At 41.0% G+C, this 17,567-nt stretch overlaps 1 long non-coding RNA gene across 1 annotated transcript; it reads right to left on the bottom strand.

The window, feature by feature from the left end:
• Positions 1-3,037: 3,037 nt before the first annotated feature.
• On the bottom strand, positions 3,038-7,012 carry LOC138971336 (uncharacterized). Its single transcript, XR_011457220.1, has 3 exons — positions 5,251-7,012; positions 3,764-3,866; positions 3,038-3,171 (listed from the first exon to the last, which is right to left on the bottom strand). It is a non-coding gene; the product is annotated as an uncharacterized lncRNA (long non-coding RNA).
• Between the last annotated feature and the right edge of the window lie 10,555 nt (positions 7,013-17,567).

Raw genomic sequence — 17,567 nt, 5'->3', positions numbered from 1 at the left:
TTAACAGTAGCAGTCCTGCATACATGATGTGTAAATGTTTCAGGTCACCATCTGTCCTGGCTTGAACATGCAATAAGAACACCTCTACACAAACACATGTACAGTCAACCCGCTAGCTGCTTCCCTGTAAGGCATATTTTTCTATGAATTAATCGATTTTCTGCAGACAGCAGCCAGGTAGTGGATCTTTAGTATGTCCAAGCAGACGGTTGATCTTAGTACAACACATCAAGGAAATATTTTTTAACAAGAAGGGCAAAGCCCATACGACTCACATGCTTGACCTTGACCTTTACTTGACCTTCAGGGTCAAGGTCAAATAACTAAACCTAGCAATGACATCATACACTAAGAACTGCTTTACACATTTTTCCTACCAAAATACATGTGACCTTGGGTCAAGGTCATCCAAGGTCATGCAACACAAAGCTGTTAATTCAAGACATTGGAAGTACAATGGTGCTTATTGGCTCTTTCTACCATGAGATATGGTCACTTTTAGTGGTTCACTACCTTATTTTGGTCACATTTCATAAGGGTCAAAGTGACCTTGACCTTGATCATATGTGACCAAATGTGTCTCATGATGAAAGCATAACATGTGCCCCACATAATTTTTAAGTTTGAAACAGTTATCTTCCATAGTTCAGGGTCAAGGTCACTTCAAAATATGTATACAATCCAACTTTAAAGGACCCTTGCGACCTTGACCTTGAAGCAAGGTCAACCAAACTGGTGTCCAAAGATAGGGCTTACATTGCCCTGTATAGCATACATAGCTAAGGTTGCTATTCTCGATAACTTCTGAAAAAAATGCGAAAATGTGAAAAATGGTCGTTTTTAAGACAACAATTACGGCCCCTGTGACCTTGAACTTGAAGTGAGGTCAATTTGCCGCACATGTTTTTTGAGATCTTGTAACCATACACCATCAGGCCACATCAGGTGTTGGTGTTGATAGACTTAATAGTGTCCAAGAAATATCCAACGTTAAAGTTTTCCGGACGGACGGACGGCCGGGACGGACGGACGGACGGACGACTCGGGTGAGTACATCGACTCACTTTTGCTTCGCATGTGAGTCAAAAACAGATCCAACATCTAACCTTCCAAAGTTCATAATCAATAAAGAAGAATGGTATGTTACTGGAACCCTTTATTTATGACTTAAGGCAATGTGCGGCAGTACAATTACCAAACTTAAACTTGAAGAATACAGTCAAGGAATAACTTGGTTTTCTGGGTAGTTATTGAAGTGACTTATTAAAATGAATGAAAACATTGTGGATGGATATTGACTGCTGTTGCGATGAAAACTGGCATTTACAGCGTCATTTGGGATTTCTAGAAAACGGCTTTACAGCAACATCATACATCAGAAATTCATAATATTTGGCACAAGGATACACATGTATTATCTACAATCATATAGAATGTGTTTGTTTGTTTTTTAAACAACTACAGTTGAATTTAAATTAATTATTGTAATGAATATGCCGTGAGAAATTCGTTCATTCTTATGACAAAAGATATTAAAATTCAACTGTAGTCTGTTGTAAAAAAATCGTTCTATATGATTGTAGATATGATACATGTGCATCTTTGTGCCAAATATTAGGAAGTTCTGATGTATGATGTCGCTGTTAAACTGTTTCCTAGAAATCCAATGTAACGACTGTTTCCATAGCAACGGCACTCTATGTCAATCAGTATACACAATCCTTCGAAAGCGGTGTATGGCTGCCTAAATGGCGGGGTAAAAACGGTCATACACGTAAAAATCCACTTGTGCAAAAACATGAGTGTACATGGGAGTTTCAGCCCACCAACACAGAAGAAGAAGAAGTATTCACAATTGTTCTATTTATTTTTATGTCACTTCCCAGAAAACCAGGTTATTCCATGTATTCTCCAAATTCAATTTTACTGCCGCACATTTCCTTAACAAAATGTAAGATTTACTGTACTTTGACCTAGCAGTTTTTGTAAGTGGACAGGCCTTAGTTTTATTTCGGTGGCATAATTCAATGCGCTTCGTCAAAATGTCTCGAACTTAAACCAAAAGCAGACGCAAGACTTATAAAATTTCTTGTATCTTGTATCTTGTATCTTATGGTCAGTTGGAGTTGTCTCCCGTACTCCTAACTTTAATGTGCTGCAGACAGGTGTACCCAAACAGCCCATATCACATAGGGTTTGGAATTCTCGAAAACACAAGATCCGCACTGCACAACTTCAGTGCACATGTACGCGAGAGTGCTCGGTCGCTTTTTGAAAATGTGTATCTTGAGAGAAAAATATAGAATAGTGCGCTGTCCGAAGGAATGGAGTCAAGTTCTTATCGGACAATGACAGCGCTCAGTTCAAAACAATAGGACATCTGACCGCCATGCGGCTATGTGAATCAGACATTTGAGCCGCTATGTCGGACGTCTGACGACATCCCCGAGGCTTTTACATGAAATAAGACCATACGGGCACATACCAAAAATGAACTGCCTCAAGGCTCTCTATGCAGAGTGGTATTCTTTTAAAGAATAAATTCAGGTATACAGCTTCTTTTAAAGAAAAAGAAAATTCACCGAAACCACCAAAACATCTACCTCACTACAGAAAGCAGTCAAAGTGTTGATTTTTGGTCTGTGACCAAGTGGAAGGATGGTCTTATCCCATGTTAAAGGTGAGGACAACTTTTTAAATGAGGCGTAGTGGGCCTTTAAAACATTGACACAAATTTACAATAGCAACAAGTTGTAATGCTCAGTACAGTACAACCAATACTGAGCAGGGGCGGATCAGTTGCTTTGTAAGGGGGGGGGGGGGGCACTTTGAATCGAAAGTGAATGTGATTGCTAGGGGGGTCCGGGGGCATGCCCCCCCGGAAAATTTTTTGGCCCAAAGAAGCAAAATGGTGCCATCTGGTGCCATTTGAACTTAGAAATGGTCATAGAATCAGCTTTCCAATTTTTTTTAAAATTTTTTTTTCGGGGGGGGGGGGGGGGGGGGGCACGTGCCCCCTGTGCCTCCCCCCCCCCCCCCCCTCGTCCGCCCCTGCTGAGTGGACATTTACTGCCGCTGTAGCTGTAGTTTCCCCATCGATCACAGCTGGACTTGGATAGCACTGCTTTTCATCCACATTCACTGGCCAGGTCTTCTCATCTTCTGTCCCTACTGACAAATGAATGACAAAGGAACTGATCTTAAATCCAAACACAATGACAAGAACAAGTTTTAAGTATGAGTAAGGAGTAAATTGTGTTTGTAACTGACACACACACACACACACACTAAACCCACATAAATGCCAAGACCGTAAACATTCTAATTCCCTGGTAGACAAGTTCTTATGCCTACTTTTTAACATATATGAAATATAGAAGACACATTCCCTGTCAGCGCTTGCTATCAAATTCAAAAAGCAAAGCAAAGCTTCCATAAGCGAAAATTCGTACCGTCTTGTCTCGTTCTTGTATTGGTGAGTACAGTATTCCTTTGTTTTTTAACTTTGTTCATCTTACCACAGTCACTTCGTTGTTTAGAAAGCAAAGGTGTGTAACATCAATCTGCAGGGCTAGAAAAATCTGCAGGTATTATACTATTAATGTCTGGCAGCTCTCCTGACTGGCCAGGGAAAATCAAACACACACACACACACACACTTCAGTTCTCACACACAAACACACACCAACAGTCAGAATGTAACCAGAATTTGAGACTGAGAGGGAGGATAAAACACAATATGATCATGTAGCAAAACTCTTACCTGAATTGCCATTAGCATGAAATACTTCCCATTTGAGTCTTGACAGCCTCCGGATCATGAAGGAATCAATCTGCTTCTTCCACTGTGCCGGATCGATGCCAACCTGTAATATATAATATTGGCTGAAGTAACATTCCTCTGAGCACCAATTTTAAAACAGTTAGTTGACAGGACAAGTAGTACTAGGAGCTACATGCAGTATGATATTTACCTATGTGGAGGAACAACAAACACACTGTCCACAGAACCAGATGAATTTACACACTGCACCCTCCCCCATAAAACAACAACAACAAAAAACGACAACAAACGACCAAACCAACATTAACGCTTGATTCTTATGATACTGTGGGACAGTGGCATTGATATCTTTCTAGAATATAAAATGTTATAAGTCCTTTTACATTTAGTGAAGTTTTGACTGAATCAGTGAACTGAATGTGTTCACATAGACTGATATAGTGACAGACATACAATGTAGACAAGTTGATGTGTGCATATATATATACATATGTATATTACATAACATGTTTATATGGTATGTATAGCATGTATGCATGTGTGTAGAGCACAAAGGAAAAAAATAATAGAACTTGACACACAGTTTCACTGAGAATGAGATATCCTGACAGTGAGTGAGTGAGTGACTGTTTACAGCAATACATTGTACTTTATTAAACTTAAAGGTACACACTGAAAGTCATGCGCTTCTAGTATTAGTAATGATTCTAATACTGGAGGAACTGCATGATCATCATACTGGTGAAATAAAGCTAAGAGCTTCGAGCAGTTCTGTGGTTTGGACTCTAATTAAGTCAGTAGGTGTTCATTATTTTATTATTATCCCTGAACATGTCATGAATTATACAAATAAAATGAAAACACACTCTCAGTCTTGCTCACAGTCACACACACCTCCATATGAGTTATTCTGACCAGAACTTGAGAATCTGAGGGAGGGGAAGGAAACAAAACACTGTATCATAACACTGACAGTTGTACATGATAAAACCTCTTCGCCTTACTCTTACCTGATTTGCGGCAGTGGCATCAAATATTTTACTTCTGTCAGTGACAGCCTCAAGATCATGCAGCAATCGGTTGGCTTTTTCGGCTGAGAGGAGACCTTGAAGTTGAACATACTAGCTCTAGCTCTCTTCTGATCAGGTTACCTACTGATTTGAGTATTTCAAGTTAGACTCAATCTTTAAAAACAAAAAGAATTTATAAAATATTATGATCATGCACCTTGAAAAGAGGTTGCAAAAACGTGGTAGACTAGTGGTAATCTTCTTCTTCAAATTAATGAGAAAATCCCTGTACAGGGCAACTATCTACGTGTTTGGTTCAGTGAACGATACCTTGCGCCTACAGGTGGACTGACACACACACACAGTGACTCGAGTGAGTCGAAATGACACATGTTGCAACACATACTACCACTGATAAACCCACTCTCAGTTATAAAACGAAACATGGAAACTTACCTCTGGTTAATATGCAAAGGTTCGCCCATCCCAATTCTCTCGCATTAGCAAACATCATTGCCATTGGAGATTCTTTCCAAACAGATCGCCTTCGACCGCCATTACTGAACTAAAAACCGAAACGCAGTAGGTCTGAAAACCACGCTCAACGTCCAAAATAAGGAGGACAAAAAAGAGCCCAAAACATTTTTTTGGGCAAAAACACTGTTTAAGCCCCACAAATATTTGTCCTTATTTTTTATGGAGCTCAATTTGTGCCCCTTATTTTACGCTCCACAAACACAGTTTGTGGCCCACAAAACCAAAATGTGCCCCACAAAAATAAGCCCAAAAATTTGTGGGGCACATTTCGCGTTTGTGGCCCACAAAAATAAGCCCAAAACGTGTGAGATTACTGACATCGAATGCCAAGGATAACTGAGAGTGGCGGATGTGAAAGGGGAGAGAATTCCATTGTGTGGGTGCGCAGCCAGTAAAAGTGCGTTGTCCGTATGTTTTGGTTTTGGTGTGTGGAATGGTAAGGATGCGACAGTCAGAAGAGGCACGGAGTTGTCTTGCTGGAGAATAGACGGTGAGGAGTTCAGAGAAGTAAGCAGGAGACGAGCCAGAAAATAAGTTAAAGCAGAGGGTGGACAGTTTGTAGTCAATGCGGGCTTGAATAGGTAACCAGTGCAGTGTGTGAAGAAGTGGTGTTGCGTGATCTCGTTTTCGTGCTTTGAGAATGAGGCGTGCTGCCGAGTTTTGGACTTTTTGTAGTTTATGCAGGAGGTACAGAGGACAGCCAGAGAGAAGAGAGTTGCAGTAGTCAAGTTTAGAAAGAACAAAGGCACAGACAAGAGTGTTAGTTGTTTGAGAGGAGAGTGTGTGGCGAATGGTGCTGATCTTACGAAGCTCAAAATAAGTTGCTCTACAGACTAAAGATATATGTTCGTTAAGGGTCATGTCAGATGAAAGGGTGAATCCAAGGTTTCTAGCTGATGGTGAGAAAAGAATGTCGGTATTGCCTATTTGAACAGAAACAGGTTGGGGAGAGGGAAATGTAGTGTTCTTCTTTTTGCACAGTAAGACTTCAGTCTTATCATCATTCAGCTTGAGTTTGTTATCGACCATCCAAGATTTAACATCAGTGATGCATGTCTGAATGGTCTGGATGGCGGAATGTGTCTCTGCAGGGGGACTGGGTTTATACAGCTGCGTGTCATCAGCAAAAGACTGATTTAAAACAGAATGGTTTTGAATCAGTGTGGAGAGGGGCTTAGTGTACATGATGAAAAGGATGGGACCGAGTACTGAACCTTGAGGAACGCCGAAAGAAAGTGGGGCCGGAGCAGACATCTGGCCATCGACAAGCACAGCCTGAGTCCTGCCAATGAGATAGGACTCAAGCCATGCTAGCGGTGGACCGGATATGCCGTACAGAGTCTGAAGTCTATGGAGAAGCGTGACATGGTCAATCGTGTCGAACGCTGCAGAAAGGTCAAGTAGGGTAAGCACTGACACATCACCACCATCCAGAGCAGACAGAATGTCACTGATTACTTTAAGTAGGGCTGTTTCAGTACAGTGAGAAGGGCGATAAGCGGACTGAGAGTGCGAGATCAAATCATGGGTGTTCAAATATAACAACAGCTGCTTCAAAACTACCTTTTCAAAAACTTTGGACAAGAATGATAAATTAGATACAGGACGATAATTCTTCAAAATATTGACATCAAGACTAGGTTTTTTGAGAAGTGGTTTGACAAGTGCTCAGCGCAACCACTACCGCGCTATTCTGGCTTGTCAATTTCACAGCCTTTGCCACGAGCGGTGGACTGACGATGCTACGAGTATACGGTCTTGCTGAAAAAATGCAGTGCGTTCAGTTTCATTCTGTGAGTTCGACAGATTGACTAAATGTTTTATTTTCGCCTTACGTGACTTGTTATAATCTAGATGAGATGGAAGAGACAATAACAAGTCGCGTGAAGCGATATAAAAACATTTAATCAAGTAACAGATTAACTCCAACAAACAGTCATCGCCGAGACTAAAATAATTAAGATAGTCTCGACTACCCACAGTCAAAGATCAAGACGGGTCTCGCTCGTCTCCGCGTAGCGTGCAAACGCAGTACTTAGGCCTACTTAACATATTTTCTGTAATTCTGAGCACAGTTTTAGAGTAAACATGACATATGTATATATTTTTGAATTCAGGAGAAATTGAGGAATACGATGCAATCATTTTTAAATCTGTCAGTGAAAATTTGATTTTAATGACACCTTTAATGAGCAAATAACTAGTTTTTAAGCCTCCAAGCCGAAAGTCCGGGCTTCGTCGAAGATTACTTGACCAAAATTTTAACCAATTTGATTGAAAAATGAGGGCGTGACAGTGCTGCCTCAACTTTCACAAACCCCGGAAATGACGTCATTGAAGACATTTATTGAAAACATGAAAAAAACTCTTGTTTGTGTGTTTGTAGCAGTCTTTGTTTTTCTGTCTTACCCTGCCAGGGTTCGTTGCTGCCCATGACGCTGTTAACCGACTCTCAGGTGATAACGTCAAGATTCGCTGCTATGTCAGTTGCTGCTGACGTGCCTCGCGGCATCTCTAACGCGCCGTTTTATCTGTCACGTGATATCGCTTCTGATCTTTGAGATAATAAAGTTTTGTATTGTATTGTAGGCCCTATTGCATTGCATCGTGTTGGGCTGTGTTGCGTTGTGTTGTACTGTACTGTGCTAAACAGAACTGCACTGTACTGTTTTCTATTGTATTCCGCTTTTGTATTGCAATTATGCGATTGTTTGTCTCGGGTACACAAAACACATCGACAGGACATTCATGTTCAAGTGTGCTCTAGTCTTTGTCGGATATGTACAGGAAGATAAAATTAAACGATGGCTTAGCATTGCGGATACAGTGGAACCCCCGGTTTAGACCCCCCGGTTTAAGACTTCCTCTTTTTAAGGACCTTGCATTTTCAGATTTTCTGTTCAGAACCTCTGTAAGTTTACCTCCATTTTAAGACTCCCTCCTTTTTAAGACCTGATTTTCTCAGAATTTTGGAGGTCTTAAAAGGACTTCCACTGTAGTAAAGTGTTCATGAGAGACGTGGGGGCAATGCAGACAGCGGTTGTATTGTTTGCCTTCCTCTTCAGTCCACACATCACTGCACAGTGCAGAGTTTGAAAATCACGTTGCACGTGAAGCTACCGTCGGTGTGTCAGGCGCTTCTGATTGACTGAAAGGCTTCATTCTCGTGAAAACAGTTCGGCTCACCAACTAATGTCTTAGTGTTGATACGTGCTCGTTTGGTTATACACGTTTGCCCCGATTTCAGTCAGTAGATTTACTCCCAAGTTGTCGCACATTTTTAGATATATTTTCGTTATCATTTAAAAAAAGAAAAAAAAAAGAGAGTGATGGTGGCTGGCTTTAAACTGAAATTTGTACTCAAGACATTGGCCACATAACTATTTTTATCTCGACTTTCCAACAGTGAAATATCGATTTCCTCAGACAATCCATGGATTCTCAGTTTCGATTTGAAAGTTGGAGTAAATGTGGCTGGATGCCAGTTGCTTAACCTTTGATTTGTTTAGAAGAGTTGTTTGATGCAAACAGTCTTCGTTTTCAGGGACTAACGGTGTACCACTAAAGTTCCAGGCTTAAGCACCCCCCCCCCCCTCCTCCTCCGTTCCTCCCCTTTCCCTCCCCCCTGCCTGCCTTGAGCGATATCTACAGCTGGATTTTACAGAAGAACTTGTCACATAGCTAGGCTGTTGTGATATAGACTCTATACTAAAATTATCTTTAAAACACGTTCTACCAGGCATGTAATTAATCCTTTCATGACATGTGCACGCATACATTGGAATACACGCGAACAAAGGAAATCACTAAATGCAAGGGTAAATCGCAGGACATGTAGGCCTATCAATTACCTCTGGTTGAAGTAGACCGAACACGTTTTATGTGCTTTCTTGAATAGAACCGTTGAGTTCTTATGCAGTTGGCAAGTGGGCGATGTGTGGGTGTTTAAAAAAAACCCATTCATATCTAGAGGCATACCTTATTTGTTTGTAAAGTCTTAACACTGAAAATGACATAAAACTGCATGAAGTTCAATATTGATTAGTTTATTTGAAATTAGACAAAAGTTTTGTTGTTAGTTAGTTAGTTAGTTGTTGCTTTTTGGGTCCAGCGGACCATATAGGCCAAATCTGTTGTTTGTTTTCTTCTGTCTGAATGTGGTGTGAATACAAAATGGGTGGGAAAATCTATTCCAAGTAACGACGTCATAGTGTCACGTAATTGTGCAGACAACTTTATGTTAATCTTACACATACTATTTTAGAGCTTTTTTCAATCCTAAACAAAATGATATACAAAACAAGAATCTTTGACAAGAACCGCATCCTCAATTAGCTTTTGAAAAACCTAACGTAATGAAATGGGGGAAAACAACGAAGATAGCAAGAACTGTTGAGCGTTAACATGATTACCTAATTTCTGTTTTTATGGTGTTGAACAATCGTTTTTGACGTGTGAAAAGTGTCCAGTCTTTTCAAGTTATGCTTATTTCCGTTATTTTGTGAGCATGTATATTATGTATACTCACACAAAAAAGCAAAATTTAAAGAGAACAATTCTGTGATTTAATTGTTTGTTCTCTATTGGGTTTTAGTTTCGTTATGTTATTGTCCATTGTATTTTAACTTACTCGACAGTGTACACAAAATCAATGAAACGAATCTTGTTCATACTCACGAAGAGTATCTTGCACAAGATTTCTTCTTCTTCTTCAGCGTTCCAGAATTTTCTGGTTACGTGTGAGCTCGTTTGCCCATTTGGGTTCCCCACACTATACTCTGAGAGCATAGTCAGCTTCACTCCGCTTTCGTTGAGTAGGCATGCTGGGTATTTTCGTGTTTCCATAACCCACCGAACTCCGACATGGATTACAGGATCTTTTCCGTGCGCACTTGGTCTTGTGCTTGCGTGTACACCCGAAGGGGGTTAAGTCACTAGCAGGTCTGCGCATAAGTTGACCTGGGAGATCGGAAAAATCTCCACTCTTAACCCACCAGGAGGCAGCGACCGGGATTCGAACTCACGACCTCCCAATTAGGAGGCCGACGTCTTACCACCACGCCACAAATGTTACTAGTTTGTGAAATCTTGATAACGATTATCATGCACTCATGCTCATTTCCTTTCTAGTTTATACTTAATATGCAATGTGTTTGAAAACGTTCTTTTTCAACAATACATTTGTTGTAACCATTTTGCTTGCTCTTTAATGACAAATGAGTGGCGGATTAAAGCATTAATCACGCTTGAATGATTTTAGCATCAACGGTAGTCAGAATACAGTACGCATGATGTCAAATATTAATTCCTCTTCAAAATACCTTTAAAATAAGATGCAACTTGACCATGATATACCCCCCGCGGGTTAGGGGGAGTCCCATATTGGTTGGGACTAGAAAGAATTTACCCGATGCTACCCAGCATGTCGTAAGAGGCGACTAACGGTTCTGCTTCTTCTCTTCTTTTGTCTTATTTCTGCATTACCAGTCCTTTCACCTATATTTCCTTCCAAGAAAACTCTCCCTACTATTCCCTGCAGTTTTCCAATTCTTTTCTTGTTGTCTTATTTCTACCTGACTGGATCCATCACCTTTATTTCACTTACCAAAAGTCTTCTTTTCCACATCCTTATTTCTCTGCACCCCGCATGTCGTATGAGGCGACTAACGGATTCTGTTTCTCCTTTAACCCTTGTTAAGTGGTTCTTGTATAGAATATAGTCAATGTTGGTAAAGATTTTAGTCAAGCAGTATGTAAGAAATGTTTAGTCCTTTGTACTGGAAACTTGCATTCTCCCAGTAAGGTCATATATTGTACTACGTTGCAAGCCCCTGGAGCAATTTTTTTATTAGTGCTTTTGTGAACAAGAAACACTTAACAAGTGGCTCTATCCCATCTCCCCCTTTCCCCTATCCCATCTCCCCCCTTCCTTCGTCGCGATATAACCTTCGTGGTTGAAAACGACGTTAAACACCAAATAAAGAAAGAAAGAAGGAAAGAAAGACCATGTTATGCGCAACATATACGCCAGGAACGGCCTCCATTTTTTAATAAGCCGCAATCTTGGATACTAAAAAGACAGAAATGTGACATCCCATTTGGACGTTTTCTAATATGTCATCTGAAGACATACATAAAATAAAATTGCTTCTAACTGGCACGGTTGACCAAGATCTTGCCAGGCTTTCACATGGGAGAAATCAATCCCTCAACTTGGTCACATAACCAAAATCGAGTCATACGTAGACTACATGCGCAGGTGACACTGGATCCCAACTACCACAGCGTGTCGCCCACGCAAACAGTTTCAATTGCCGAGTTAGGCGCCCCATTCCAGGAAACTCCGATCCAGTGCGGTTTAAAGGCACACTAAGCCTCCCGTAAACCATCACAGATACTGTCAGGCTTTTACACACATGCAGTACAAACGGGAACATCCTGGCTGCTTTCTGTCGAGAGTGAGACATTTTCAAAAAATTTATTTTCTTGGACCGTCTGTTCTACAATCAGGCGCCTCGTTTTGGCGCTAGAACTAACTTTTAAATTCTAAATAATAAATTGACAGCTTATAACACAAACATTCTTAAATCATAAAAGATTTTTTTGTTCATCAAGACAAGATCAGTACAATTCGAAGTTTTGAAAGTTTTAAAAAAGATAGCCCGGAAGCAGGGTCACGAAAGGTCGTGTCTCAAAGCAGACGATGTTTCTGCATAGCGCCCGCTTTCTTTGAAACCAGCCGCCGCCGACAAGTTTGTGTGACTGGCAGCCGTTTGTTGCGTTTTAGAACCAGAGGTACACAATAACAGATACAGCCAGTCGCATTAAAATCACAAACTGACGACAACATTGTGAATCAAGAGGCGAAGCCTTCAAGGCTCACGAAAGAAATCGACAAACAGTAACACAAACTCAATCACTCCGTCACACACACACACACACACACACACACACACACACACACACACATGTGAAACTGTGCAAGAAAGCGAGACACTGGATCTGCCAACTAGTCTCGGCCCGCTCACAATAACAATGACCGAGACTTTCAGTAATTCCTTCGCGTGACGTCTAACCCTCTTACGTCATAATGTGACGTCTTCAAATGTTAAAGTTTCTATCACACACGTCAAACACTTTTGACCGAGACGTAATCTTCTTATGCGAGCTTCATAGACTCGGAAATGTTAAAGGCACAGTAAGCCTCCCGTAAACCATCACAGAGCTCCCCGAGCGTCTAAATACAGTACAAGCATACTTCCATTTGAACGCTCACCGAACGGGAACATCCTGGCTGCTTTCTGTCGAGCGTGAGACATTTTCCAAGAATTTATTTTCGTGGACTTGGCCCTGAAGAACAATGGCGCCTCGTTTTTGCGCTAGACTTAACTTTTAAAATCTAAATAATAAATTGACAGCTTGTTACACAAACATTCTTTAATCATAAAAGAATTCGTTTTTCATCAAGACAAGATCAGAACAATTCGAAGTTGTGAAAGTTTAAAAAAAGAAAAGCCCGGAAGCAGGGTCACGCAAGGGTCGTAGCAGACGACGGCCCGGTTTATCAGTGCAAATCGCCGTTCCTCTCAACAGTCAAAAGCCATCGCTAGAGTTCTTGTGAACCACAGCCGTTGTTTCGTGCATAAAAAACGTGCTATTGTAGATAAGCTCACGTCGAGTCGCATTCAAATGACTAACTATGACGACTGCATTGTGAAAAGGGGGAAAACTGGATCACACGGGTTCACGATGGCTCAGGGGTAAGATAAACCACGCAAAAATAAATTCTTTGAAAATTGTTCGCTCTTTACGGAGGGCACCTAGGATGTTCTCAATTGGTGAGTGTTTAAATGAAAGGGTGTTTGTACTGTGTGTAAAAGCCTGACCGTATCTGTGATGGTTTACGGGAGGCTTACTCTGCCTTTAAAGTTTCTATCACACACGCACGCACGCACGCACAGACAGACAAAAGTTAGCATCGCAAAGGCTACACTTACGTGAGCCAAAAAAGAAGAAAACAAGAGGCGAAGCCATCAAGGCTCACGTAAGAAATCGACAAACAGTAACACACACACACACACACACACACACACACACACACACACACACACACAAAGAAAAAAGAGCATAGGTGAAACTGTGCAAGAAAGCGAGACACTAGATCTAGATCTGTCTGTCTGCATGTAGCCTACTTACAGGGACACGACTGCCAACTAGTCTCGGCCCGCTCAAAATAATAATGACCGAGACTTTCAGTACTTCCTTCGCGTGACGTCTAACCCTCTTACGTCATAATGTGACGTCAATGTAATGTGACGTCTTCAAATGTTAGAGTTTCTACCACAGACATACACACGCACGCACATACGCACGCACGCACAGACAGACAATTAAAGTTACGATCGCATAGGCTACACTTACGTGAGCCAACAAGGAAGTTCTACGCATATTGCCCGGCTTTTGGCGAGAATTCTTTTCATTTAATTTTCCAAGAAAACAATCTAGCTTCAATTTCGCTACCATATAGGGGCAGAGATTTATCCTAAATTATTTTGTAGCTCGAATCAGAGGTGCTGGCGACGTCTGAGTTTAAATACGGATAAGATAAGGATAAGAAAATAGTGGTCGCAGTCAAAATATAATAGAATGCAAACATTTTGTCGAAATTTAGCACACACAACAATTATTGCGACAAATGTGTGTGTGTGTGTATGTGTGTGTGTGTGTGTATACGTGTGTGTGTGTGTGTGTGTGTGTGTGTGTGTGTGTGTGTGTGTGTGTGTGTGTAGGTGGTTGTGTGTGTGTGTGTGTGTGTGTGCGTGTGTGTGTGTGTGTGTGTGTGTGTGTGTGTGTGTGTGTGTGTGTGTGTGTGTGTGTGTGTGTGTGTGTGTGTAAAGACACGTACAGATGTAAACCATTTTTCAAATGAGCAGTGTTCCGTCCAGGCTTTCAATTGGGACAAGGACGGACATCCTTTCGCTTGGATGGACACACATCAACAATCTTCAAGCGTTGCTGCTTTCTGAACAATGGTTTTTCTATCTTTTTGCTGAGTTATATTGAAACTGACACGTATGGCAATCTTTCAAATTAATTCCCCCCCCCCCCCCCCCCCCCAACAAAAATAATGTCGCTTTGAACAGAAAGCAGCCATGCTTTAGCCAGGTAACTGAGTTTTTGTAAATGCCAAAAGTAAAACGTACTATTGATAAAAGGAGCACGCTACAATACTGTTCATGGCCGCGCATTATGAACGCTTCGGCATCACAAAGCAATGAATGTAGGACAGTGTCGTAACGTATCAGCGGTACGAGAACTTATTTGTCAACGGTGAAGATCGCAGGAGTTAAATCAGCGGTTAAAAAGCAAGGCTGTCAACTCTCACTACAGTCACAAGGAGGAGGGGGCTCGTATCGTTTGCCAAAGATAATGATGGGTCTGGTGTGGTTGATTCAATAATCAGTGTACACAGAAAGGAAGGCATCTTTAAACGCCCCCCCCCCCCCCCCCCCCTGTAGTTTGGCTCTCTATCTTTTGGTGTGCAAAACGGAGCTGCCCTAAAGAACCTGTTTATTAAGCTTAACATTTTAGTGGAATTAATTTGACTAAACAGTACTGATATTAGATGACTGCTTAATCATTTAAATAAGAAGAAAACACACCAGTAACCAGGTTAGGTAAGTTTAAATCAATATTTCGGCATGTAACTGCCTTCTTCGTGATGGTATGGAAAGAATGGAATGACGGCACGTGATATACAGTGTAATGAATTGTTATGATGTTTAATGACGTCATAATATTTATAATATAAGATATAATAATATTAATATAAAGACTGCTTAATCAGTGTAAGAGCGACCAGGATCATTTAGGCCTACGTTTTTCACATTAGAGATAACCAAACTAAAACTAAAACTTTGAATTAGAAACATCAGGGTGAACTTTTCTATGAATTAACACTTTTTGAATACTACACAAGTACTGAAAAGCAAAGTCGTAATAAGTAACCAGCAAAGTCAAACTGGCGGCTTCTTATAAGCAGGATCGCTTCGGATATTCTTTTGGTGATAAAGCCGTTATTTCAAATTATGCTGATTGCAACTTACTCACTGATACAAGTCGCGTAAGGCGAAAATACAACATTTAGTCAAGTAGCTGTCGAACTCACAGAATGAAACTGAACGCAATGCCATTTTTCAGCAAGACCGTATACTCGTAGCATCGTCAGTCCACCGCTCATGGCAAAGGCAGTGAAATTGACAAGAAGAGCGGGGTAGTAGTTGCGCTAAGAAGGATAGCACGCTTTTCTGTACCTCTCTTTGTTTTAACTTTCCGAGCGTGTTTTTAATCCAAACATATCATATCTATATGTTTTTGGAATCAGGAACCGACAAGGAATAAGATGAATGTGTTTTTAAATTGATTTCGACAATTTAATTTTGATAATAATTTTTATATATTTAATTTTCAGAGCTTGTTTTTAATCCAAATATAACATATTTATATGTCACACGCTTTCCTTCTTTGCCACTACTAAAGCAAACGTGTGCAAGATTGTATGTTACACGCTTTGGAGCATGTGCAAGAACGGATTCAAACTCGAAATCGTCCCTCCAAAAGCCCCAAAATGCACACACGACTTTTATTTCTCCTGCTGTTGTCGTGTCTTCTCTTTACAAATTCTTCAACGCTGAGAATACTGAAAACGGCATCCCAGACTACAGTACTGTTTCCATACGCGAGTTTAGCTTCCCTTGGAAAGTGGCTCGCTCAGGAGGCCTGTTAGTCTGAAACTAGAAGGACAGAGTTCTGAACATAGATGACAAAGACCCCGGAAAGAACAAACATTTCGCGGATGCAGACACAGAAAGACGTCATGAAGAATGGAATGCTTCAAAAGATACAGACTGTGACGATGACTGTGACGTCATTCACATATCCCGAGACGTCATTCATAGTTGTTCGTTCACTTTCGTCAAAAAGTAGATCTCTCCACAATGGCTGCTCCTGTGTTTAGTTTTATCAAGCGTGAGTACGCAAAACGTGTTTGTTCTCTCCTCTGTTGAAGCTGTGAGACATAATCGCCATTACGAGCTAGTCGTGTGACAGAGAGTGTTCTTGCACACTCGACTGCTGCTGTTTCACTCCGGCTAAAGCCGTCGTGAAACATCTACAGTCTCGTGTGCAAGAAAACTCTCTGTCACACGACTAGCTCGTAATAGCGGGTAATGTCACACGCTTTCCTTCTTTGCCACTACTAAAGCAAACGTGTGCAAGATTGTATGTTACGCGCTTTGGAGCATGTGCAAGAACGGATTCAAATTCGAAATCGTCCCCCCAAAAACCCCAAAATGCACACACGACTTTTATTTCTCCTGCTGTTATCGTTTCTTCTCTTTACAAATTCTTCAACGCTCAGAATACTGAAAACGGCATCCCAGACGACAGTACTGTTTCCATACGCGAATTTAGCTGCCCTTGGAAAGTGGCTCGCTCAGGAGGCCTGTTAGTCTGACACTATAAGGACAGAGTTGTGAACATAGATGACAAAGATCCCGGAAAGAACAAACATTTCGCGGATGCAGACACAGAAAGACGTCATGAAGATTGCGATGCTTCAAAAGATACAGACTGTGACGATGACTGTGACGTCATTCACATATTCCGAGACGTCATTTATAGTTGTTCGGTCACTTTCGTCAAAAAGTAGATCTCTCCACAATGGCTGCTCCTGTGTTTAGGTTTATCAAGCGTGAGTACGCAAAACGTGTTTGTTCTCTCCTCTGTTGAAGCTGTGAGACATAATCGCCATTACGAGCTAGTCGTGTGACAGAGAGTTTTCTTGCACACTCGACTGCTGCTGTTTCACTCCGGCTAAAGCCGTCGTGAAACATCTACAGTCTCGTGTGCAAGAAAACTCTCTGTCACACGACTAGCTCGTAATAGCGGGTAATGTTTTTGGAATCAGAAAATGATGGAGAATAAGATGAATGTAAATTTTGATCGTTTTATACATTTTTATTTTTTTTTACAATTTTCAGATTTTTAATGACAAAAGTCAATAATTAATTTTTAAGCCACCAAGCTGAAATGCAATACCGAAGTCCGGGCTTCGTCGAAGATTACTTGACCAAAATTTCAACCAATTTGGTTGAAAAATGAGGGCGTGACAGTGCCGCCTCAACTTTCACGAAAAGCCGGATATGACGTCATCAAAGACATTTATCAAAAAAATG

The sequence above is a fragment of the Littorina saxatilis genome, linkage group LG1 (assembly GCF_037325665.1).
Source record: "Littorina saxatilis isolate snail1 linkage group LG1, US_GU_Lsax_2.0, whole genome shotgun sequence".
In the NCBI taxonomy this organism is placed as follows: domain Eukaryota; kingdom Metazoa; phylum Mollusca; class Gastropoda; order Littorinimorpha; family Littorinidae; genus Littorina; species Littorina saxatilis.
This window is presented reverse-complemented; position numbering and strand designations above follow the sequence as displayed.